Here is a 26827-nt window from a genome sequence, read left to right on the forward strand (position 1 = left end):
TTGATTAGTGTTTAGTGCGAGTTCATACATTTGCTACTAAACGTAAGTACTATCTCGGACGATCGACGTTCGAAATGACATTGATATGTCACAGTTTTCAATTGTTTGGTTGAGTTAAATGTAATGCCCGTGTTACAACAACGCTATATGCAACATTTAGTTACTTTTTATAAAAAAAAAAATAGTAAAAAAAAAACATAAAATATCTTTTTTTTTGGAAATTAACTATGCCATTTAGTTTCCTTAAACGTACTTACTGATACCCCGAAGTTAACGAAATTCAATAAAAACACGGTGTATATCTATTAAACGTACGAGTATATAAGAACATTAAGAACATACATTATAGGCCTGAATAAGTCTATGCTCTATTCCTCTTAACATCACCTTAAATTCACCATAATGATATTGCGTGTAGACACAACTTTACAAGAATATAAATTGTGCGTATTCAGTGAATTGGTACAGTTAAATGTGGAGTGGTTCAGTAAAAAGTGGCAGTGAATTATCGGGTAGGTATATTTTGTGCTAATTACGAAAAAGTTTATATTTTTAAGTAATCTGCATCTGAAAATCCAATACTATACAATGAAAATAAAATCATATTGAACAGTAGTTACCACCCAACCTAACCTTACCAATGGTAAAAGATGGGAATGTAATTCCTAGTATATACTATTATCACTTGGTGGTAACACTGGTAACATTTCAATATGATTGACGATTGTATTTTTATTTTATAGTTAAATTAATCTACAGGTTACAAAACAAAACTGCTTCGAAATTAACAAAAAATGAAAAATATACCAGACTTCACTGCAACTTTTTTACTGAACCACTTCTGAGACAGTGTGAAAATAATTCGGATTGCGATTGCGTGAATAGCGTAGATATTTTGCAGCTGACTCTCATATTAATAATAGACCACCTATTACACAGTTAAAACCACTCATGTGTAAAAAACATAGCACTTTTTTACTATGAATAATGTAGGTGTAATATAAGTTTACTCCGTGGGGGCAGACCGCGGCGGGGGGTCAACGGCCGATTCCCGCGTTTCGCGTACTATCATAAAGTGATGTTTATGCAATTCAATTCGAAAGAATAATAAAATATTTATATAAAGCTCTAAAATTTAAAAGCTTCGTTTGGAAAGTTGATCGAACATATTAATACCGATGACCCAGAAATATAATGGCCAGAGATTTCATAAAGTTTGGTATCGGCATGTTGTGTTGGTTGACAGAGAGTACCTATGCTGGTACTCGTACTACACAACACAAGTCACAGTCACAAAGCACGTATTAATCGTATTTTTTCTCCTCAATCCTTTTCTCGTAATATACTTAACTGAGGTTATGTGACATGGGTGAGTTTGAGCTATATACCTGGTTTTTCCGGAACACTAAGGTGCTATAAGTACACTTACGCTGCATGCTCAAAAGCTAAACATTATTAGGCTCTATTTCTGCTGCCTTTAACTTTCAGCTACAAGGACATTTTGTTTGAAAGAAATAAGTACCTAAATATAGTATAGATGTTTTAGTTTTTAAAAAATCGGAGGCAAATCGGCAATACGTTTTTTGATCACTAGCGGTCAAAGGCGAGAAAAAGCTGAAGCCAATTGCTTGATAAGCGTGGCAGAGTTCTATAAATACCCTTATCAGGCGAAGTAAGGGTGTCCGACCCGCCCATAAAGCTTAGTGAACAATAACCAAGGCGTTGACTGACTGGGAGTCGGATTTGGGTAAACAAAATAAGCTTTTCACACCTGTTAATGCTCATAGGTATATACATTGTAAACAAATCACCAGCATGTGTGGTAAGATGGAGATGCTCCGTATGACTTGCTTACCCTACGAGCTGTGAAATTGTACTCTTTGTAAAATTATGAGGCTTACATATCCGTCCCTTTAATATGGTTTCTGGTAGCATCATGGATTTTGTTTGGTAATTGGCACTGTGAACTGTGTTGTTTCCATAAGTATCGTTGACAGTCTTATAAAATCCAAAGCTCTGCCATAAACGTGCATAAAATGCGGTAACTCAAACGTGTGGGTAGGCAGTCGAGCGAGGCCAGATTCTTGGCTCCATACTCCGTACAAGGCAAGGTCGCGGGCGATAACCTCTCCTCACCTTATAAAAGGTTCTAAAAACAATTAAACCCCCTTAAAAGGTCCATTATACCCCCCTATACATATACGGATTATTCTTTGCGCAATACCAACTCTCCATATCTATTAACATTTTCTCACTGTATTAACAGAAAGTGAGAATTAGTTACGTTAATACTGCAATAGACAGTCCTAAAGTTATGATTCCCTTTTCTGACCCTTCAGAAATCATTCACTTGGTCGAATAATTGAAAGAACACACTGGTATGCCAAGCCCATCTTCGCATGAAGCATCGCTCTTCTACAACCATACGCATCGCACGTAATAAGTAGATATGGAAATGGTATTAGGTATAGGCTGGCTCAGGTTACGCCGGGCCGGGGCCGGGCCGGAGCTTCCGGCGCTTCGTTTTCTATGGAAAACACCACGTGATCACCGATCAGCCGCCATAGAAAATGACGTGTCGGACGCCTCGGCCCGGACCCGGCCGGGAGCGCAATCGTAAATCACTATTATACAGACTACACCCAGTAAACAGTTTTACACACCTCTCATCTCAAGCAATAAGCAACGGCTAGTTAATTAAAATCCTCCATAGCTTAATAAGTGATTCTAATCTAAATCCATAATTAATTGGCTAAGAAATTATAATTATGTTGACCAAACGGTAGCTCACATATGATTATTTACTTACTGTTATAATAATGATTAAGAGACTAATATGACTGTATGTACGAGTACCTCAAGTAAGGTAAATAATGTTATACCTATTAGGTATTCTAATAGTTGTCTGCAATATGTAATAAAATAAAGGGTAAATAAACAAACAGATATGTTTATATACCGATTACCTACCGTGTACCGTGATACCTAATGCTCTCTATAATAAAATAAGGAAATACATCATAATTAATTAGTCTTATTTACATTGTTTATAGAAGGAAATATTAACAATATTCATAATTATAATGAGGGGTTTTCTGAAGATATAAAAACTACGCTGCGTTTTTTAGGGTTCCGTAGCCAAATGGCAAAAAACGGAACCCTTATAGATTCGTCATGTCCGTCTGTCTGTCCGATTATGTCACCGCCACTTTTTTCCGAAACTATAAGGGCTATACTGTTCAAACTTGGTAAGTAGATGTAGTCTATGAACCGCATTAGGATTTTTACACAAAAATAGAAAAAAAGCAATAAATTTTGGGGGTTCCCCATACTTACAACTGAAACTCAAAAAATCTTTTTTCATCAAACCCATACGTGTGGGGTATCTATGGATAGGTCTTTAAAAATGATATTGAGGTTTCTAATATCATTTTTAGGGTTCCGTAGCCAAATGGCAAAAAACGGAACCCTTATAGATTCGTCATGTCCGTCTGTCTGTCCGATTCTGTCACAGCCACTTTTTTCCGAAACTATAAGAGCTGTACTGTTCAAACTTAGTAAGTGGATGTATTCTATGAACCGCATTAAGATTTTCACACAAAAATAGAAAAAAAAAACAATAAATTTTGGGGGTTCCCCATACTTAGAACTGAAACTCAAAAAATCTTTTTTCATCAAACCCATACGTGTGGGGTATCTATGGATAGGTCTTCAAAAATGATATTGAGGTTTCTAATATCATTTTTTTCTAAAATGAATTGTTTGCGCGAGAGACACTTCCAAAGTGGTAAAATGTGTGTCCAAAGTGGTAAAATGTTGAAAGAGATCTAGTAAGTAGTTTTTTTTAATACGTCATAAAGGAACCCTTCATGGCTTCATTCTATTTTTGTGTGAAAATCTTAATGCGGTACACAGAATACATCTACTTACCAAGTGGGAAGTGTCTCTCGCGCAAACTATTCAGTTTAAAAAAAAATTATATTAGAAACCTCAATATCATTTTTGAAGACCTATCCATAGATGACCCCACACGTATGGTTTTAAAAAATAATTTGTTTTTTTTTTCTATTTTTGTGTGAAAATCTTAATGCGGTTCACAGAATACATCTACTTACCAAGTTTCAACAGTATAGTTCTTATAGTTTCGGAAAAAAGTGGCTCGGACGGACAGACAGACAGACATGACGAATCCATAAGGGTTCCGTTTTTTGCCATTTGGCTACGGAACCCTAAAAATGTAGGTTGCATATCTTCGATAAAATCGATCATTGCGATACAAGACCTTGTAGACCAGTCTGCTCAGTAACAAAAATCCTCATTTCTTTCAATTAGAAACTATTGGTACGAAATAACCTAGTCCCCCATTCCAGCGACGTAATCAAAACTCGCAATTTCGATATCGATACTGCATTAAAACCGGTTTGTGTCAGCTGTAAAGTTTACTAACAAACCGTCAGATGGGCGACTTTTTATACGGAACAGGTTTTGGGCAAAGGACGGAAGCCAGTCGAAAACGTAATCATGTGTACATAAATGTATTTACATGGTTAAATTGGCTGCTATACAAAAATTGCGGACAAGATTACTGAATAGGTTTGTGTCTGAACTAATAGTTTGTTTTTTTTTGTATGCTTTATAATTATAATAACAAAACTTTAAATTTTTACAAAATACTGACTTTGGAGTCTAAGAAATTTAAATGACTGCGCTTGCGAGAGCACTTCAGAAGGATGGCGGGATGGCTTCTTTCATATTACTTAATTTTAATTGAGTAAGGTATTCATAACAAGAATTAAAGAGGTCGATACAAAAACGATTTTTTGATTAAGTCTTCATATTCACTTTTTACAAAAAAGTTAGCAGTCACGCAAAGTAAAATATAAAGCTCGCCAGATGCAAAAAGTGATTGAATACCGAACAGTCATGGTCGTAACTGTTAATTTTGAAAGAGCGTACAGTTAGCCGATACAGACAATATAGGAAGTGGGGCGCTGCGACAGCGTCGCGTGGCCTGCAGCCTGCATCTAACTTTGCTATCTGATCTGCATACTGCAATGAGGCTTATTAAATGCAGCTAGTTCGTGGCAACACTGACAATTTGAGAAGACTTAGGATGTCACCATAAAACTCTCTTGTTCCTGCAAATCTTCAGAAAATTCGCGTTTGTAACGGGACAACGGTAAACAATTTCATGGAATGCTCCTAATGTCAAACTCTGCTTTCATCACTCTACTCTCTTATTGGGTAGCTATATTTGGGTATTATCGTCTAAAAAGTAACCTATATTTAGTTCCATTTATAATAATATGAATGAGGATAATGACGGCGAAATAAGCCCGTTAGAGGTGAACGGCCGCGAGCCATTTATCTCACCTCGGTAAAACGGAACCGCATTAAAGAATAACTCTGAAATATGATCAGCTCGCGTAACTCGTGTTCCTTGTACAAGATTAATATAAAAAATAATGTTTAAAACGAGGTTTTTGCCAAGTTTAGGTTTTTTTTTTTGGAATTTCCAGATATTTCGCCACAACTCCGGAAGAATCGGAAGATTTTTGTAACGATCCCGATTGTTGCTCTGTGAATTTACGCAAGTTATTGAATTTTAAAACCCTTTAGACGCAAACCCATAATCTATAAATGGAAAGGAATTGAGAGCGAAATTTCAAAGAGTCGCGACATACAGAGGTACATAGTATTCCAGTAATATAGAAAAGACGATAAGAGCTATATGTATATTTTTAATAAATTTGAAATTTATTCAGCTACCTATTCTAAAGAGCTGTTTTAGACATTTTTATGTATTCAGTATTTTTTTTCACTCTAATGTGTTTGCATGTAATTAATTTCATGCAAATTCAAATTTTACAAACACTGTTTATCTTTGGTTTATCTCCAAATCTCAGAATAAATTACCCAAAATTTCACATCGCAAAGATGCCAGATTAGAAAATTCTTTTGTTTTTTGACCAGATAACTAAGTTAGCCAAGTCACCGGCGCATGACGGGCCAGTTGCTATTGCTTATCGCAGGGGAGCATTTCGATTATATAAAGTTGTTATACGCTGCTAGCTGCGAGATTGTTAAGTAGATGGATTAGGTAAAATATGCGTATCCTGGTTATCGGATTATACATAGTGAGGCATTTGATTTTTTGGATGTTGTAAATATCTGGCAGAACAGAAATTGCCCTGAACCTGACTAAAGGTCTCTATGTCTCTCCAAGTTGGTTGCAGCTGGTAGTTGCTAATCTATAGAAACAGTTACAAATCTCCGAGTCACAATCACAGTCCTCGCGTAGGGTCCTGGCGACTGGATCTTCATATGATGCCAGCTTTTATTTAATCTACTAAAAGAGTATTTTTCAGTATAATATTTTCGTGAGGTACAGTAACGTTGGTTCAACTGAGTCAAAGCTCATGAGTGATGAGAATTACGGCAACGCAGACGCGTCTGTGGCAGACCGGAACGGCTACGCGGGCGCGGAAAAAACGGACGTACACGGAAAATTGTTTTACGGACAAATGGGTTTATTGGTCTCGAAGAATGCTCGTAATTGGAGCTGGCGAGCTTGTTCGCGCTAACTCCCATTCCGGGAGGAGAAAGGTTAGTTTATAGCGCTCATGCATCTCTGAAGTGAATTATTATCAGTTGTTCACACTATTTCATTTTTTAAACTTATACAATACAAAACGCATCTGCGAAGAAGGTAATTAAGAATTAAGATCAGTCTTACAAAAACTATCCCAGATTCTTCATGAACTCCGGCACCAAATGGGTGTTGTGTCTTTGTACTTAGTTTGATAGTTAGTCATATAATAAAATCTTATATTTAATTTAGCTTTAACAATAATATATTATGTTAAAATAAGAACCGCACCATTTCGATACTTCTCTGAGATTCCCACGTTACAGGCTGAGCCTAGAGTGTGCTGCTTTTGTAATGCCAAATTCTTAAAATAAATATATTCTTTATTTCAACTGACTAAAAAAGCATTTTTTATATAACTATTAATGTTATGTATTACTTTATAAGTAACGCAACTTAAGGCAGAATCAAGTTAGACGATCGCTTTTATCGCTGGAAGGATAGTTTATCAACAAAACACATATTTTGACAACATAATGATTCCATTAATTAAAAGGAATGTACTCGTACCCTAATTGCTAGACAACAAATCTCAACAAGCGGCCATTAAATATTATACCAAGTGGCTACAGTTGGTTGTCGTCAAATTAATGAGTCGAGGATGTTAGAAGATGGATGAAGTTTCCGCTGTTTCCGTATATTTTAACCAGGCTAATATGTGTTCATTTTTCAGTCTTTTCCTAATTATAGGTCAGGTTTAGGGTAGAAATGAAAATTTATAAAAAAAAGTGGCTTGGGTAAGAATTACTTAAAACGATGTTTATAGTTTTCGATCAATGCAATTTAAACTTCAAACCACCACGAAATACTACAGACTGAATGCGCGCTTTATTTCTTTGTGTTTTTTAACTTTTAAGGTATTTTTTAAGTTTATAAACTAATTTCATCCCTAAATATTCCTCATGTCATTGTATGTGCATTGAACGAAACTCCGTTTGTATGGGAAGGTGAAATTCGGCCGAGCTTGCCGGGGAGTCAACTCACTAGATTGAAAGACCATAGTAATCGGGTTCCGATTGTCAACCTTCGACTACTCTAGAACGGAACTCTTAAACAGTTTGCTAAAGTTTAGTATAGAAAACTCAGATAAATTAAGTATTGTAAATATTTGAAACGACCACATCTTATCCCTCATACATCGATGTTTTATGCATTCTGTGAGCTATTTCCGTCGACAAGAGGCGTGTGGCCGTTCGTCCACGATAAGTATTCCCTTGCTGAAGATCTTAACATCTATAACAAAGGGTCTATTACGGGTTGATTTAGATGGATTGGTAAACAGGTTTTTTCTATAATCAATGTCTTGTTGGAATAGGTCGGGGTGATAGTGGGATGGCAGATAAAGGAGACTATTTTTAGTGTGGCGTTGTGATTTTAGCAGTCGTTATGCGCATCTTGTATACACATTAATTGAAGTACTATTTGTAGGAATTGGTATTATTCCAATATAGGGTTGTCGGAGTAGCTTAAGACCATTGACAACCGTATATAAATATTTTAGAATTCACTCAGGTTGAAAATCCAACTTTATTTTTGATGGTCACAGGATTAACCCATGAAAAATATTTGATGACTTAAAAATATACATCGTAAAGAGTAAAGGAACTAGCTAGAAATAACTTTTACTCTAATCATAGAGACTATTGTACGAATCAGGTTTATTACAAATAAAAATAACAGCGTACCTCACATCCACAATCCAGTAGTGAATTTTACGTCATTAAAGGGGCAATACATATTTGCAACACATAATGGAGAAGCGTACTCCCACTTAGCGGCCGGCAACACATCTCCAACCCCTTTGGTGTTACGGGTGTCTATGGACAACGGTGATTGCTTACCATCTGGCGATTCGTCTGCTCGTTTGCTTCCGATATAATTTAAAAAAATATATTAAAAAAAAAAAAAAAACGTTTTTCTTACACCAAATGAAATACCATGCACACATAGGCGTACAGTAGCAATAACAAACCTATCAAGCAATCAACTTTCTAGATCACTCGATAAAATAAAGCGAATTATATATACGAGTATTATATTGGAAGCGTAATTATAGTTTGGAAAATAAATCACTTCAAAATTTTAACAAGCCATAACTTAACAGAAACACATTAAGTGAATTAAATGGCTGCTCAATATAAATACTCTCTCAACGCAGCTGAAGCCCAAATTGGATTAAAAATAAAAGAGTCAACGCCCTCTACTTGGGCCCTGCATTCAGCCATGCTCGAATGGCGTCTGCGACCTTGACACTCAGCCATGTTCCGTTCCATATTTAAAACGCGACAAAAATATGGTTATTGGTTATGGGTTATGGACGTTATGGCGGCTATAGAGACTTACTTTACTCTTTGCTATAGAGCCTATAGATCTGACATGACAAAGAGAAGAAACGCCTGCTGAGACGGGCAGACATTGAAGTGATCCCCAAAACAGAATTTAATTAAATGGGTGAATGATTTTTTTTCTTGTCTTGCAAGAATTGACCTTAATCATTATTAATTCAACTTTTGTAAGTTTTAACATGGTCAAAATGAAACAAGATCCTTAATATATATGCCCCATCCGGCAGAAATATAAATATTACGTCCAATTTTTATTTAAAACATTGGGTGACCCACAGGACGTACCCTTATTTTCATATCAAAGTGTGGGACAGCTTTGCCCCTGGGTAACTGCTCTTAAACAAGTTATAAAATATCAAATCATCATAAAAATAGTGCATTACGTAGCTTTATTATCTGTTTTTATATAATAAGAAAAAATGAATTACATAAAATCCGAATAATTTTTTTATCACCTTTAGTCAAAGTTGGTCAAATATTGCTGACAAAAAAGTTGATTTAGCCAAATAAGATATATTTGACATTACCAATCTTTTAAAACGTTTTGACTTAAGTATCACTATCAGCAAAAGCACTATTTCCCCTCAACAGAGAGCACAGAGCACGTACAAAGTATCATAGAGTCGAACCAAGCTAACTCTGCATGCCGTTTGCAATGGCAAATTGTGGCAATGCCATCATTAATGTAAAATTTACATGAAAATATGATGTTTATAATAACACTCCCTCAGTTTGCAAAAATAGCTTAGAATGACTCTAGTCAAAATTATACACAAGTAAACGATTAGTTAATTGCGTGTACTGACAAAAGAAAACGGTAAAACTGAAAATCTTTATAGAATCGGTTAAGTAATTTATTAAATACATAATTTAGATGATCCTAACACAATAGTAGTAAAACCTTAAAAGTAAGTATCTTCAACCATTTTAAATCTTGCAGATATATTTCTCAGTTTAACCATGTCAACGAGATGGCATCCCAAAAAGGAAAACCGCGCAATAATCCTGCGTCGCGACTGCACTGGTACTCGCGTTCTAAAATTAAACGCTAGCGCCAATCAGTGTTGCCAGCTGCACTCTTTGTTTCCTTTTTCGTAAACGCGTATATGGCAACCGATGTAATCGACCAGTTTTGCAATTTGCAATGTCATATCTAATTAGAGGTTACTTAGGAACTATTGGACCAGTGAGTTTGATTACAGTGTAATTATCGAGCTGGATTTTGCAAGCTTTTACTTAAAACTTATAACTCTTATAAGCAGTCAGGTAAAGCTTATAAGTCAAAGTTTTACTTGTCTGCTTATTAGTCTAATTAATACAGTGGAACAGTAAGTATTTATTCGCCCAACACCGGTAGGTATTACGATTAAGGTTTATTTTTTAAAACGTCGACATCAATACACTAGACGTACATGTCTTATTTTAAAGAACATTTTAAAAACCTGTTCAAAAATACCCTATCAGTAGAATTTGAGTAAAATAAGTAAGTAGTTGAAGTAATTGAATGACTGATTGTAACAGTGGAAGACTGATTCCACTACGGTAAGCTATGAGCGGCTTAACGGTTATGGATAAAAGTGATTTTCTATGTCAGGTATTCCGGATAAGCGTTAACCTACTTATATAAAGTAATCCCGGAATAAGGTTTCTAAGAGGCAATAAGAAAGAATTTATTTTCGCTCACCTAATTAAAGATAAAACTACGTCATGGTTTGTTACTTTTATAATACACGCAATAGACACGTACTTAATTAGCTACAGAATTCCCTAATATGTATAAAGAAATTTGAAGACATGAACATTCCGCAAGATGCCGTGGGAACGCAACCAAAATGGGTGCGCGAAGTACTGAAAAGACTACCTATTGTTGGTAAATATTGTAGATAAATAAAAGTCACAGTAAATATGGTAGGTACCAGACACGACGACAATGGGCGGATGTCTCCTCGCCGTATTGTGTCGACACGACTCATATGTTTATTTATTTAGGCGTACACTTATCGCTTTTTAATAAGCTGGGATCGTTTTAGGACTTGAAAATAAAAAGCAAATATGAGAATAAAACAGTACTTGGTTTTTTGTGAGATTGGGGTGTCATTTTCTTTATGATGATTGCTACAAACAAAAAATAGCAGTCAACTTTTCACCAATTGACTTTCTACAAATGTCAGCTGAATGCCTCACCACACAAACTGTTTAAAAAATTAAAGGTGTTTGTGCTTGTTCCTCATTGCACTCTCCATAGTCAAGTCCGGACACGGTTTTGCTGTTGTCATTAATAGGAAAAACATGTAATTGATAAACTAAGTGTATTAACGATTTAGATAAGGGTGCAATAACGGTAATAAATACCCCAAACAGCTATGCTGAAAGCCTCTCCAAAATGCTAATAAGCGAGATAATAGATGGGTTCGAGACTAGTCGATAAGATAATCGCGATAATAACATAATATGTCAATCATAATGACTGACCACACAAGTGAATGGTATGAAAGTAAGAAACAAAATAGATTGCGAATTTTGTTTATCATTTATCCACTTGTTTCTTCACTTTCTTTGATCTTGAAGAAGAAATTTAAAATGATATGATGGCTTGATATTTCTTTTTGTTCTTCGAGTTTTGCAATGTCATTAGCAAGTGTCTCGATATGAGAAAGTCGAAAATGAAAGGAAAACAGATTTTAGTACTTATGGCCAAATAAAAATTAAAAAAAGGATATGATAATAAAACCTAACTCATTGAAATGAAATTTAATTTGTTGGTAAGTTATTTAAAAAATCTCAAACCTAAATGAAATGCGAACGCTTGGCGGTCCGTTCAGAAGCGTTCCGCTGTTCGCCGACATAATTAGCTCATAATTACTGAAATGGTGATCTGTAGCGCGACTAAATCTCATCTTTATACAGATAACAGTAATGAGTAGAGTGTGGAAAGTTGTGGCGTGCGGATTTGGGAAAGTAAGATGATGTTCCGAACGCATACTCGGAATAGTTCCGTTTTTGAATGCCTTTCACCTCGCTTTATTAATATCTGCGGTTTGACTCATTATTTTTAATTTGTTTGTATCAAAACAACTCCAATTTAAATTCTTCTTCAAATATAATCATATATTCAAATGAGGCAGTCAGATTCGACATAATTATGATGCACAACTCTGGGCAGTAACATTTTTTATAAGTATAAACGGCGGAAAGTTTTTTGTTTAGAAATGAAGTTCATTCAAACTTTTTGAGCTGTCCTAGATTGGACTTTGTCTATTGTTTTTGAACCGTTAAAAACAGTAGTATCCTCAATTAGTTGATAATGATGTGTCATTAGTTATCTGTGAGGCCAATCAATAATCAGCCTTATCAAGCAAATGTACCCTTAAAAGCCCAAAGGACCCCAACTCATTTGAAGTACCGAAATGTTTACAGGCAATTTGCTTAATGAAATAAGATATCGGGGAGACTGATAAGGGTATTTTGGTTAATATGATATGAGCTTAATGCTTTGCATACACAACGGAAATTGTGATGACGTTTCTTCAAAAATATGTAATTTAGATATACTTAACGATTTTCTTTCTCGATGTAGAGATACTGTTCACCAGAGAGTTGGGATACTTGAGATGGCCCTAAACCCTAAATGGGAACTCGGAAGGAGTAAACAATCTTTATAATGTACACAGATAAAAAAGATATCTTAATTCAAAACGCAAAACTCTCTTGCGCACGGTTGCTTAAATAAAATAATAAATTGCTTAGTCCAATAAATATGTCTTGAGTTAAAAACAACCTAATTTTTAAAAGGAGAATAAATTTATTTAGTTTTATCTTTACACATTTTTAAAGCGAATGGTAGTGATTTGAGTTAAGATATTAATTATTCGCCGCAAGAAAAAAAAGTCTTAGAAAGAGATATAGCACGCTCTTAAAAAACGGTTTTATCTTGAGTAACTCTACCTCAAACCAAAAATATTACCAAATTCCAAAGAAGAACCACCAAATTTTTCCTTTGACACTTTTAAGTTTTTAGGCAAGAGCGATTAATTCTTGGTTTGATGTTTTCAATTTACAGTCAAGAGCTAAAGCTTTTTAAAAAAAGAAGCACCAAAACTTTGGTTTGAGACTTTTAAGTTTTTATACAAGAGCCATTAATTCTTGGTTTGATGTTTTCAACCTACAGTCAAGAGCCAAAGCTATTTCAAAGAAGAAGCACCAAAATTTTCCTTTGAGACTAAGTTTTTAGACAAGAGCGATAAATTCTTGGTTTGATGTTTTCAACCTACAGTCAAGAGCCAAAGCTATTTCAAAGAAGAAGCACCAAAATGTTGCTTTGAGACTTAAGTTTTTACGCAAGAGCGATTAATTCTTGGTTTGATGTTGTCAATATACAGTCAAGAGCCAAAGCTATTTAAAAGAAAAAGCACCAAAACTTTGGTTTGAGACTTTTACATAAAATAGTATCAATACATTTGATGAAGAGGACAAGAGCGCTGGTGGCCTAGCGGTAAGAGCGTATGACTTGCAATCCGGAGGTCGCGGGTTCAAACCCCGGCCCTTACATTATGAGTTTTTCGGAACTTCTGTACGAACATTTGATATTCACCAGTCGCTTTTCGGTGAAGAAGAAAAACATCGTGAGGTAACCGGGCTAATCCCAATAAGGCCTCTAGTTTAACTAGTGCCTACGCCAATTCTCGGGATTAGTTTCCAAGCGGACCCCAGGCTCCCATGAGCCGTGGCAAAATGCCGGGACAACGCGAGGAAGAAGAAGAAGATAAAGAGGATTATTGAAAACTACAAAGATTTCAACGAATGACGAAAACCATGCTGGTTTAAGAAAATTCATTCTTTATTCAAGACAGACTAAACTTGGCGCTAAGAGATTTCAGCTCTAGATATAAATAATATCAATTTCACATTGAGTAACGCACTCTTGAACCAATACTTTTTCTTGTTTTTATGGAGAAATATAATTCTCAATTCAATTATGAGTATCTAACCTCAAGAAACAAAGTTTCTTGGCACAAGTTCTTTAAGTATTGCACTAAGACAGTTAGGCTCAATTTAAAAAATATAATACTTAAAACAAAACGTAAACGCTCTTGGTGAGAATAATGAGCTTTTTAAAAAAAAAACTTTTTATAGCTCGGATAGAGAATTTAATTTTTTAGCTTAAATAATAAACTTTGAAATATTTTATATCTTGACGCAAGAATTTTATTGTTTCCTTATATAGGAAACACAAAATGTCTTGACACAAGAGTATTTACTTGGCTGGAGAACTATTTTTATTCTGTGTACTGCCCTATAATCATGTTTTCTCACACGGCCAATCCATCGGAAAACTTCTTGCCCTTTTGTTACACTACCGACTCGATCTAGAGCGAAATGGTCATCAATGCCTATCTTGAAGTCATCATCATCAGCCTAGTTACCCTATTTCTAGTAAGGGACTAACTTATTTACTTTACCATCTCTATTAGTGCCATACTTTATATATATGTAGAAGGTTTATTAAAGATTATTGCATCTCAAATATATCCGTAAATCGTGGATTACAAGCAAAATTTAATCCTAGGCCTTGGCGGAAGCATCTTAAGATGTCAAAAAGTAACTTCCTTCCGATTTGATTCATCACATCTGACACAACTTCATGATGTAGGGTTCCGATTGATTGACCGTACAATTCGAATGAGTAGCAGTTACATAGATCATTAGTAAACACATTGACACACGATCCGCCGGCGGAGGACGCGCCGCTCCGCTGCGCGAGCGCACGGACTCGTTAATCCGATCCAGTTAGATCTGCGCGCTTTGGAACGATCTTGTTCGCCGCTTTTAATTGCGAGCTGCACTTATTGGTGTGAACTTTTGACTTATGTTTTAGTAGTTCAGTTTCCTTGTGTGATGCGTTTGCAAATAATAATATTGCAGCGCAAACCAAAGTTCAATAAACTGTCCAACCAAACATTTTTTATGCGAGTTATATGCCCTTTCCATATTAGACTTAGCATCCTATGTTAGTAGAACGTAGTGTCTTGACTTAAAACTCCGGTAGCCGTTTAAAAAACATTACACTTACGGTAGATGTCGCTAGGGCCTCCTTCAGGCTCATTTATGGTAGAAATGATCGCTGTATTGGGTAAGGGCTTGATAGCTCAGATGGCGGAGCACTGGGCTAGCGATCCAGCGGTCGTGGGTTCCTTCAAGTCCCACCCAATACAGTGAATTATTCCATTTTAAATTTGTTTCTAAGCTTAACAGCATCGTCCGCAGACGTTCCTCCTTTGACAAAATTAATTTAGACCGTAGTGTAATATTTCGTCAACATCTATGCTATGCTAATATTGTCGTCAGGGTGATGGGACAGATTTACAAAAAAAAGTTGATCCACCCTAAAAGTATTCCCAAGAGTTTCCCAGGGAATATAAACTTGAATTTACTTTCCTTATATGCATACACTACGACTTACTCAAAATAGTATAAATGAATTGTATAAAATAACCGGTAAAAATATAAAAATCATTACTAGAAAGTAAAACTGCTAGACCATATTCTTCACATTTGTCACACACCGGTGCCATAAATAAAGAAAACGAAAGTATGGTAATTTGATGATACGCCAGCCTCATCAATTATTCATTATCATTAATCTAGATTTTCTTATTGAATTCACACACATCTGACTTTCACGTATAACAAAACTTACAGTTTCGCCAAATTTAATTAATTTTCAGTATCCTGGGAACAAGTGTCTTTTTATCTCATAACATTTATACTTCGAAATAAATTAATGTAGGTAAATCCTGACCAGTAATATATGACCAAGCGGAACTAAATTTTTCATTCTAACCATACATGAGAATAACAGCGCCCTATTGACAATAATCATATATTTCTGGTCGGGCTTTAGAATCACACCAATAATAAGGTGGTGGAGCAATAGATGTATTCCTCCATCGTTTTCATTTGTTTAACTACTCTGATATGCCCTTTCTTCCCCACCTTTATTAAACCCTAGCTTTCCCATTCATAGACTTAAGAACCAAGGTCATCTTCTGATTAATATAAGACTCATCTAATAGGTATGCAAGGCGGCGGTTAGTATTTAGTATGGCATGTCGTGCAATCATTGACATTTTTAAAAACCTACAGCTAGGCAGTGGTATTTGTATTCATTCAACTTATTCCAACTGTTCGGGTCGGGTCGGGTGTGCTCGGTTCAAAACTACTCAAAGGGTCTTTGGACGAGAAAGAGAACGCGTCATCGGCGCTATGCGTTAGGGAGGGGCAACGTAATTTTTGACCTTTCGCTTTTAAACATCGTTTTGTTACAGTCACTCTTTGTAATTGCCAATGCCATGCAGAGTTAGCTTGGTCCGACGCTACCCCACTTATCGGATTTGGTAGGTGCCCGATTTGCGGAGCAAGATCCAATTGTAGGGTCATCGTAGTCTTAGACTTCCTAAATGATACTTAATGTTTAATAATTTCAAAATGTATGACATGTTAATTTAATTTATTTATGTTAGTTATAGAATTAAGTAAAATTATTTCAAATCGATGTTATATAATGTGATTGTGTGTGTGTGTGTGTGTGTCGTCTGAAATGTATGTACGCCGGAAAAGGTAGAGTTTGGTGAGACTACTAGAGTAGCAATTTTAGCTAATATATGTAACCCATTCTCAACATGCATTAATAAATTATTTCATTTCATAAAAGTTTAGAGTTTGATGGTGATTAGGATAGTATATATATAGTATGCTATCTACACGTAGGCGTCAGCTGACTTAGCTATACGGCGATATTCGTCTCATTCTGCCTATGAGACTGATGTTTCCATTCCTACGCAGACTTTGCAGCCCGCCGGGCTAGGCCCCACATGGAAAGGTACCCTAAGGTTGGACGAATATAAGACATTAAAGGTCAATGACATCGCCCGACTCAGGGCTGCAGTACTGGCGCAATGCTGCTTCAGTCACCATCCTAATGTAAACTTTGTACAGTCGTCGTCAAATATATCGGAACGGCTAAGGTGCTCACAAATATCTGAACCAGCCTAATGTCAAGGCGTTAGAATGCGTGTTCAGATACATATGTATCATATTTTTCGAGCACTTCGGCAGCTCCGATATACCTATGTGTTTGCGACTGTACTTACACATTCATACTTATGAGATGTCGTTAAATGGGTCAAAATTCTTTTCAGTCTTGTTTCTGGCCACTCTGTCACGCATCTACCTAAAAAGGTACAGTCAGCATCAAAAGTAGCGGATGAACCAACGCGCCAAAAGTATCTGATAATCCGGATGACTTTTCCAAATATAGATAAATTTCTAAAATTCGCACTCAAAAGTATATCTTTTACAGTCTTAGTTGTTCTATATTAAAGACACCACTTTTGTTAAGCTGTCACAGAATGGTAGATATACTTATAAAACGTTATTTGATCCGCTACTTTTGATGCTGACTGTACACACAAATGTGTTTTCTATCAAAAAAAATAGTGCTATTGTATTGCATATGGCAGCAACAGATGCTGAGAAATGGTGCATCTAGATTGCCTAGATTTTATTTTATTTTATTATAATACTTTTTGTGTTGTCTTAATGTGCCATGTGTGTGTGTTTTAAGTTATTTGTAAATTCTATGTCACTAACCCCAATTAATTTTAAGATTCTCTGTACTGTACTAACACTATATGGATCTCCCTAGATTCGATACAAATAAATAATTGAAATTGAATTGTATGTCTTTCTAGCTGTAGATTATAGGTATTTAACATAAGAAAAATTAAAACCGGCAAAGTGCGAGTAAGACTCGCGCACGAAGGGTTCTGTACCATTACGCAAAAAACGGCTAAGAATCACATTTTTTTTTTATATGGGAGCACCCAAATATATATTTTTTTTATTCTGTTTTTAGGATTGGTTTTTATAGCGGCAAATTTCAACTATCACGGTTCATGAGATACAGCCTGGTGACAGACAGCCGGACAGTGTAGTCTTAGTAATAAATTAATTAATAACTAAATGAATATTATAGAATATTCTTATATAAATGGGGTCCCGTTTTTACTCTTTGGGTACGGAACCCTAATAATTTTCATCTCATACAAAAAGCTCCGTCACATTTTTCGTCATCTTTTGGGAGACAAAAAATAAGATAACGAAAAGTATTGACCCCCTATAAATTGACTGCCGAAGGTACAATACAAGGCACAAAAATTGCAATAAAGAATATTTACTTACTTACAAGGCAAATAACATACCGATTTGTATTGAGATATTTTTATATTGGTATTACTTGAGCACCTATTGGGTACCTACTTAATTATTTTTACTTCTCATTTGACGATTGAGGAATTAGGATTATTTAGTTTTTTCTTTCCTCCCTTTCGGTGACATTTTAATAATATTTCAGTCTGGTCTTGTAGATAACTATTTTGGTTTCTTTTTCAAACCAAGCAACAATAGATAGGTAGGTAATAGGTATGTGGGTAGCATTTCACATAACTGATGAGTAGCTAGAAACAATGTAAATAACTTCGTTGCCTGCGACGCATCGTCTACTTTCAAAGAAAAAACAAAACGAGCGTAGGAAAGCATAAATAAGTGCATATGTATAAATAATTCATTGTATCATAACAAAGCCTGCGCGAGTTCGAGTTCATGTTCAAGATCAGCGGGAAGGAACAACACCAGCGAAGGGAGGGTGGGTCCCCGCATAATGAAGTAGGTATAGCCTACCCGGACAATCGATTCGCGAGTCCCGGCCGGCGTCCCGGCCTGCTCCGTGCTCCGGGCCCCGCTCCGGCCATCCACCCGCACGATCTATTCCAACTAGCAAAAACTCACCTTTTTACACTTCAGCAAGCCTCCACCAAAGAAATGCAGTCACGTAGATCGCGAGATCAAACCACTATGATTGCACTGCGAAAAAAATATCTAAGCGAGACGCGGCACAAACATCAATTAACTTGACACTTTTTTTTAATTATAAAGCCTATTTAATATCTACTTTTATCAATACCGGTATATTAAGGCCGGTAAGGTTTTTAAAATACGATCCAACAAAGCGTCTCCTCCACGGTTGTTCGCGGCGGACTGACAGAAATGAAGATGGCGCCGGCCGTGCGCCGGCATGATGCGAGTGAAGGCAGCCACGGATACCCCGTTACAAGCTGCACCAATCATAGTACAGTGCGCTCCCGGTTAGCCAATGAGCGATGAAAGTTATCCTCTGATATATTTGCCCGTGAAAGTTCAAATCAAAACAAGTTCATCTTCACTTGCTGAGAATTGCAAGGTACGTAATTAATGTTAGATGCGCATGTTAATTCGAAGATAATTAATGAAAAGTGACTTGAGCTTGAAATGTCTCCATTAAGCTAGACTCGGCGTCGTTTATCAGCAGTCTTGTTTAACATACTTTCCACAAGAGCATACCTAAATCTGATACTGATTAAAGATGTTTCGTGTGTTCATGTCTCATAATTTTTTCAATGATTAAACTTAACACAGACTAAGTTAGTCACGCAAATAGGTATAAGCTAAAATTCAAATTTATAAAGATGTTTCCGGTAGCGCAACAGTTTTTCTAAAATTATAATAAATTAAAATAAAAATCGGCTTTCACTCGAGACATTAAAATAATATATTACTATGCAAATGCACTTTATTAAATAGTCACATTTATAAGACCTATTAAAATGCTAAAAGCAAGAAATTACCGCCATAACTAATTGATGCAGCCTGAACAAGTACCTACTGCTTAAAAAAGTATATAGAAACAACTCATTTTTCATATTTTTAAATGTTTTTGATTTGTTTGTCTCATGTTATCTGAAATTTTTCGAACTTTAATGAAATTTGGTACTGAGCGTATTTACTTGAGGTACCTAAATAAAATATATTTTATAGATTTCAGATATAACAAGCCGATGTGAAAAATGATGCACAGGGGCAGGGGGCCTACCGCGAAAACCGAAATTCGCAAATTGCGGGGATCTTTCTCTTTTACTCTCACTAAGACATAATTAGAATGACAGCGAAAAATGCCCGCAATTGACGAACTTCGATTTTCGCGGTTATAGCCCTGGGGGCCTACCGCGAAAACCGAAATTCGCAAATTGCGGGGATCTTTCTCTTTTACTCTCACTAAGACGTAATTAGAGTGACAGAGAGAAATGCCCGCAATTGACGAACTTAGATTTTCGCGGTTATAGCCCTGGGGGCCTACCGCGAAAACCGAAATTCGCAAATTGCGGGGATCTTTCTCTTTTACTCTCACTAAGACGTAATTAGAGTGACAGCGAAAAATGCCCGCAATTGACGAACTTCGATTTTCGCGGTTATAGCCCAGGAGTCGGTGCATGGTTGGTAACAAATGAAAGATCGCACTGTTCCGTGAATACACTAGTTTGTTTTACGAGGGGGCAAAGTCTTTGTTTAACCACTCGTACACACACAACAAGCACACGAACAAGCGAAAATTTCCAAAATTGAACTACGTGCGTAGCAAGTCTTGAGCATTAAGCGAGAGAAACGGAATCTTGAACGTTGCGAGGGCTTCAAGGCACGAGGGTTGATTTTGAATTTTGCCACCGAGTGAAACACAAAATTTTTCGCCGCACCAACACATGGAAAATATCAAACAAAATCAAAGAAAATCAATTCAAAATTAATGCTATTAAATATTTATCATTCAAAATCGTACAATATACATAATGGACATATACAGATGATTACTATAACGAGCTTATATCTAAAATAGGCCCTTGAGGCATTGTACCAAGGATGCTGGCGGCATTTCCTCGTTGTATCGCAATACTGATACGTTGTGCGAGGAAGCCAGTAAGCCAGCTCTTCGGTTACCAGTTACCGTCAACCAGACGTTTCGCGATTTCTCCAAAAAACTTGTGTGCACTGGGACCCCATGGACCCTCAGTGCCAAATGGTACAAAATGGTACGCTCTATCGAGGCTCTTATTAAATCGTCATTTAAAACTCAATTCTACCATCCAACATAAGGAAACAACTCAAAACTTGCACTTGATTACTTTGCCCCACATGTGGATAAAATGCAGCTTTTTATCAGTTTTTGAACAATCAAGAGGTTTTACCAGTTGGTGTGGTGAAAAAATACTTACTGTTTTACGTTACGTTCTATGTATAATGTACGTATATGTTTTTGTGTTCCGTGTTGTCAAAATCGCGCTATACGGCTACACTTTAATCGCGTTATGAAGATCTTATCGCGATTATACCTAGCGCCAATTTGATACAATTTCGGTTTAATTTAAATGCAAAGGTTCTTCGCCTTCGGAGACTTCGCCTTTGGACGTGCTCTGTGATCTCTGTTTTAGGGGAAATTTTACTGTTTGTGATAATAAAGTCAATTTTTTTTTATATGACATACATGGAAAACCACTTTAAACATTTCTATAAGATAGAATAGAAATACAGAGCCAATTACAGGTTCTCACTTATAAAAAAATAAATATCTAATATAATTACAGTTCAGTTACACACACTAGTGCATGGACACATAAGGAATGGAATTCATTCATAAAATATTCATGCACTTCCACCACTGACTGTACAAAACTTAACAAAATTCCAAAATACAATAAAATCTAAATTTAAGATTCTTTAAAGCGGTCAAATGCGACGATAACTAGATATATAGTCTAGCTAGATACATATATACTATCATGTTGCATGCTATAGTTGGCCAATGTGGGAGTATCAACAAACTATGTATGTATGTATGTAACCTGTCCAACTAGACAACGACTAATGACTTCAATATCTATCATACATAGTAGCCTTAGTCTGTCCGTCTGTCCGCTTTCCATCCAACGGTACGAGCAATTTGTATTGTTGCGGTAATTTATTCGCTCCTTAGTGCCTCATTGACTTCTGGGAAAACTAGAAAATGTTAGCATTAAGCACACATTGTTCTGAATCCAACGCCACGGGGGTCCCGTTGGTAAAGTAAGATGCTTTCCATGACTTTTATTTTAATATGATTGTAGTGTTGCTATGCAACACGTACCTTCATTTTATATAAAACTAGTGGATAAAAAAAAAAAAAAAAAACAAAATGTACTTACCATAACAGGAAGAGGTAGTTCTCCTGACACAGGTGTCTTCATACCTACTAGGAGGGCTCAACACTTGTAAAAATTGTATACGTGTTTTTTTTCACGAAATATATTTTTTTTTTCACGAAATAAATTTTATTAAAAAAAAAAAAGATGCTTGTCACTTTCCATGGGCGCCGGCAGCAGGGTTCCCTCCCGGGAGGTGCACTTTCACCTTCCTATTTATGATATTCTATAGTTTAAGTTGGTTCATTTATATTCCTCAATACTACATATATTGTGTAAACGTGTTCCAGTGGTAATGATGATGATAATATACGTACGATAATGGTTGTTCAAAAAAGAATCTTGGTATTTTTGGTAGTCGAGAAGGTTTACAAATAGTGGCTGTGTTGCGTGGTACGTCTGATTCATGTATACATCTTACCTTCATTACCCACTACTTGACGCGCGTGCCTTCGCACAGACTTTGAATTAGCATTGTTAACCCAGCGCAGTCGAAAGCTTATTAAGTTATTAGTAACCATTGTAGCTGTTATACGACAGTACTAAGCGTAATCATAGACCATATTTATATAGCTAGTCTTTGGATTTGACTCACCTCCGCACACTGTAAGCAATTGGAATACGAGCAGAATAAGTAATCGGTCCACCGGTAGGATGGTGATTGGTGGTAGTGATGGTACATGACTACGGACCATTAACGGAGAATCGTCACGCACTATTGACAGCCCTAATATATCTTGAACTCAGATCTTGAAGCTCACGCCAATGTGACAAATTCTACAAATAGGGGTGTCATGAACATGATATATTTTTAAAGTCGTAAAGGCGGTACAAGTTGGTAAAAAAATACGTCATGATCACGCAATATTTTTTGTTTTGTACGACGCGGTAAACATATGTATTTCATAACGTTGAACGCCAAGCATGCGATACATTATAGGTACGTAAGTACACATTTTTGCTCCAACAATGAATTATGTTACTAATAAAATATTAGCCACGGTTCATATTCATGTAATAATAGAGTAGGTACCTACTTATAGCAATGTTGATGGTTTTAAGGGCATGGTCGAGTGGAGCAAAATTAATGGTTGTGCTCGGGCGGCGGGCGCGCCTCATTGCATTTGTCTTCAGTACGCATAGCGCCTCGACTCGTTTGTCGACTGTATACCTTGTATCATTTTTTTCCTGGACGAAAATTATTTAGCAAGTAATTGAAACCCAAAAAGTGTGAAGTTTAAAAGATTTTCTTTCTGTAATACATTGGGTTTTTTAATACATTGTCGGCTAAGTGTGTTCAACGAATTCACTTAATCGTTCAAAAACCGAATTGAATAAAAAATCACATGCAGTTAGTTACCAGTGAGGTACGTGAGTAGAAGCCCTTCGAGAGCTTTTTTTGTTATATTATCTTGATTTTGTTCGTTGGTATCGTAGGGCAACACTTGCATCGATGATCGGGATTTACCTCTTGCCAAAACTACGAGACAATCTTCCGATCTCACTGTTTATAGTAAAAACCTATTTATAAGATAAAGGAACCATTAGATATCAATCGTTTTTGAAGATACATATACTTGCCTAAGCACTATAAGTAGTAAAACCCGTCCTCAAGCAACTCTGCACTCAGTACAAAAACAGTAGCATGCAACAGATCATCGAATCTATAATTAGCCTCATTTGCATACCCAAGCGCATATCTCGCGGCAATTATTCCTAGAGTTACTACGCAAGCCGAGCGAAAGGCGATGCGCCGATAGCAGGTAATTGTTTGATTGCAGTTATTTAATACTTGGTTTGTGGTGTTGCTAAATTGTATTTGCTTTTCTGGCTGCTTTGTTTGTGGTTAAATTGTGTTTATTAGTATGTTTATTGGTTACACATATCGATGGTCTGATACTGTGAAAGATAAGGTAGGAGGCAGCAGAAATAACTGAGACCGAGGAAGAAAATGAACTGATGATAGTGAGATAAAAAAATTCAAACATGTTTCCTACTCAAGGGAGTTTAGGTAAATAGCAGCTCCCGCAGTGCACACAGATAGGTTGATAGACACAGATAGGTGCACTATGGTTTTTTATTTTATTTCTAATAATAAGTTGATATTTCACGGGATTACCCGAAATTTTTGCTCAAGATAAAATTATAATCGAACGAGCGAGCAAAGCGAAGCGAAGTTCTTACATTCAACTTGGAACACACGGCTGGCTAGGAGCACGTCCCGGCATTTCGATGTTTTTAAGATGAACTATCAGTGGATAATTAATTTCCAAATTAATTAAGTAAATTGGTTCTAATTGAAATTAAATTGGGTAAACCTGTATTTGAGGGCATAGCAGGCTCGATCAAGGGGTTATGGAGCTAGAAGAGCCTAGAAGGTCAAAAAATTATTTGTGACTGGTCTTGATATATTCTGGTATTCTTATTTGTAAGAAAGTATGGTCGAGTTGATATCAAATGAAAATATTGTTGAGTTCTGAGAAGATACTTAGGTCCTAATTGTTAGGACGATTTCTCAGCGTAGCCCAAGCTCAAGCAAAAACATCACGATCTTATTCTCTGTGGCAACGGAGCTTATTGATGGCAATGTGCAGAGTGCAGAACGTATAATCCTTGTATCATCAACGCACCGCAACGACAGTAAATCAATCTTAATCAAGGATATGAAGGAAAACACCACATACAAATGTTAATGGCCTGAAAGTCTCTGGCATTAACCAATTAGCGATCTCCACCTACCGTTAAAACCATAAAATGTGGCATTTTAATTTAATCTAACATCATTACCAAGCTAAGAAGAGCCTTCCCTGTTTTACCATACCCTAAGATCTGGGTCTAGGTACGCTGGTAATTAAATTATAGGCCAAAGAAGAAGAGCGTGAAGCTGCGAGCACATCAGTGTATTTATAACAATTTTGGCTGCAAACGATTTAATTAAGAAATTTTATTGCCTGCTATTTGAATTTTATAAGTGGGCTTTCACTGAGTATGGAATATACCTTCACACATCCACCAACTGTGGAGAGGAACATTTTGTCCTCTTTGGTTACATCAATAATAATAATATTCTCATAGCGAAGAGTCTCGACCAACATCTTGAGTACCTCGCGCTAGGTGGTTGGATCAAGGGCCAGACGCAGAAGGCGGTATACGCGGTAATCTTGATGGACACGGCGCAGATAGTCCGGCGGTTTCACTCTCTGCAGCCCTGACTACCGGCAGCTTGGGCCCTGCCCCGCTGCTGGTGGCACCCTAGGTTGTTTATTAAAATGTGTATATATATAATAGTATATAATATGCGTATGTTTTTTTAAATGTGTTTATATGTATTGTGTATTGTTTTGTAAGTATTATTTTACTTTTATATTCATATTATAAATAACCTAACTTAAGATTTTAAACGCATAAAGGAGATAATTAATATTGAGTTTCACACGCTCTTAAAACGATTTCTTAAATCATACTGGAACCCAAAAGTAAATAGGAAGGTAATGTCGTGTTGGTACCAATGGTACCTGATCAAATATACGTTTTCCTACTCCCTTACTGTTATCTGTCATTTATGCATTAATTAACACGAATATAAGAACATACATAAAAGATTTCAAGAAAAGTCTATATTGTCTATTCCTCATAAAAGCTCTTGTGCTTTTATAAGCAATAACGTTACTGCGATTAATGGCTACCAACCTAACAAAACCAAAACGAAGACAGTTTTAAACTAAGTGCATTGCTGCCAACTTACAAAATATTCATTTGGTTGCATAGTAAAAATAATTACTTCATAAGTCAGAAACACGCATGTGACACCCGTAATATAGCAACACCCGTAGACTACGAAGACCGCTTAGCGTTGCTTGTTAGTCTCCGTAGGCTACGGTGGCCAAAATTGAGAAAATACTGTCCAAAAAATTAAATTAGCAAGTACCAGGGCCTCATGAGTTACGAGGAGGTGTCGCCGACCGGCCGGCCGCGGCCCGGGGCGGGCCGGGCGCGTAACAAGGTATGCTCGCGCGTCTTGGCTATATACTTTTGCTGTAATTTGTTTACCTAAATTAAGATTTATTTTTGTTGACTCGTAGGAAAAATATTGTATGCAACGTTGTATAAGTAGTTCAAAAAATTCTCGTGGCGTATTCCTTTACAATGTTCGCCTACGCCTTCGGCTCCGGCTCACTTTGTAACTCACGCCACTCGCCTTTTTTGACCCTTCTTATACAACTGTTGCATAAAATACTATTAAAAGCTCCGTTTTAAAATAGCTTGAAGAAAATAGTCCCAGTTATCAACTAATCTAATATTAAATACAGTGATTTTCTCGGCTGTTTATCGACCAAATGCGTTGAAGCGTTGTTATCGGCGCAGATTGAATCTCTCGATCGAATCAGCGAAAGGTTCTACGTGATTGAATTGCTGTGAAACGGGCTAGGTAATATTTAACGGTCCTTTCAGAATAAGAAGCCGAGATGCACATAACTATTCAGTGCGGGACTAACCGCGTTCGGAGAAGTTATTTACACCAGCAATCTGCAAAGTACGGTTCGCACTTACACACGCAATACGCCAATAATATAGTCATCCTCATCCGACATCCGACATTCGGGTCGACATTCGACTTCCTCGTGACCCGGTTCTCTGAATCTTCGTCTAATGCATCCTAAAATTGCTAGTACTATAAAGCCTCAGGGATATCACAGCTAATCTATGAGGATATATAAGTATAGACGTGA

At 36.5% G+C, this 26827-nt stretch overlaps 1 protein-coding gene across 1 annotated transcript in view; it reads right to left on the reverse strand.

Annotated features, from left to right (window-relative positions):
- Positions 1–19097, reverse strand: part of LOC133522037 (protein singed) — a 60635-nt gene extending 41538 nt beyond the window's left edge. Inside the window, exon 1 of the mRNA XM_061857212.1 lies at positions 18841–19097. The gene's annotated coding sequence lies outside the window, so the exon portion shown is untranslated. The remainder of the gene's footprint in view (positions 1–18840) is intronic.
- Positions 19098–26827: the final 7730 nt, after the last annotated feature.

The sequence above is a fragment of the Cydia pomonella genome, chromosome 10, assembly GCF_033807575.1.
Source record: "Cydia pomonella isolate Wapato2018A chromosome 10, ilCydPomo1, whole genome shotgun sequence".
Taxonomy (NCBI): domain Eukaryota; kingdom Metazoa; phylum Arthropoda; class Insecta; order Lepidoptera; family Tortricidae; genus Cydia; species Cydia pomonella.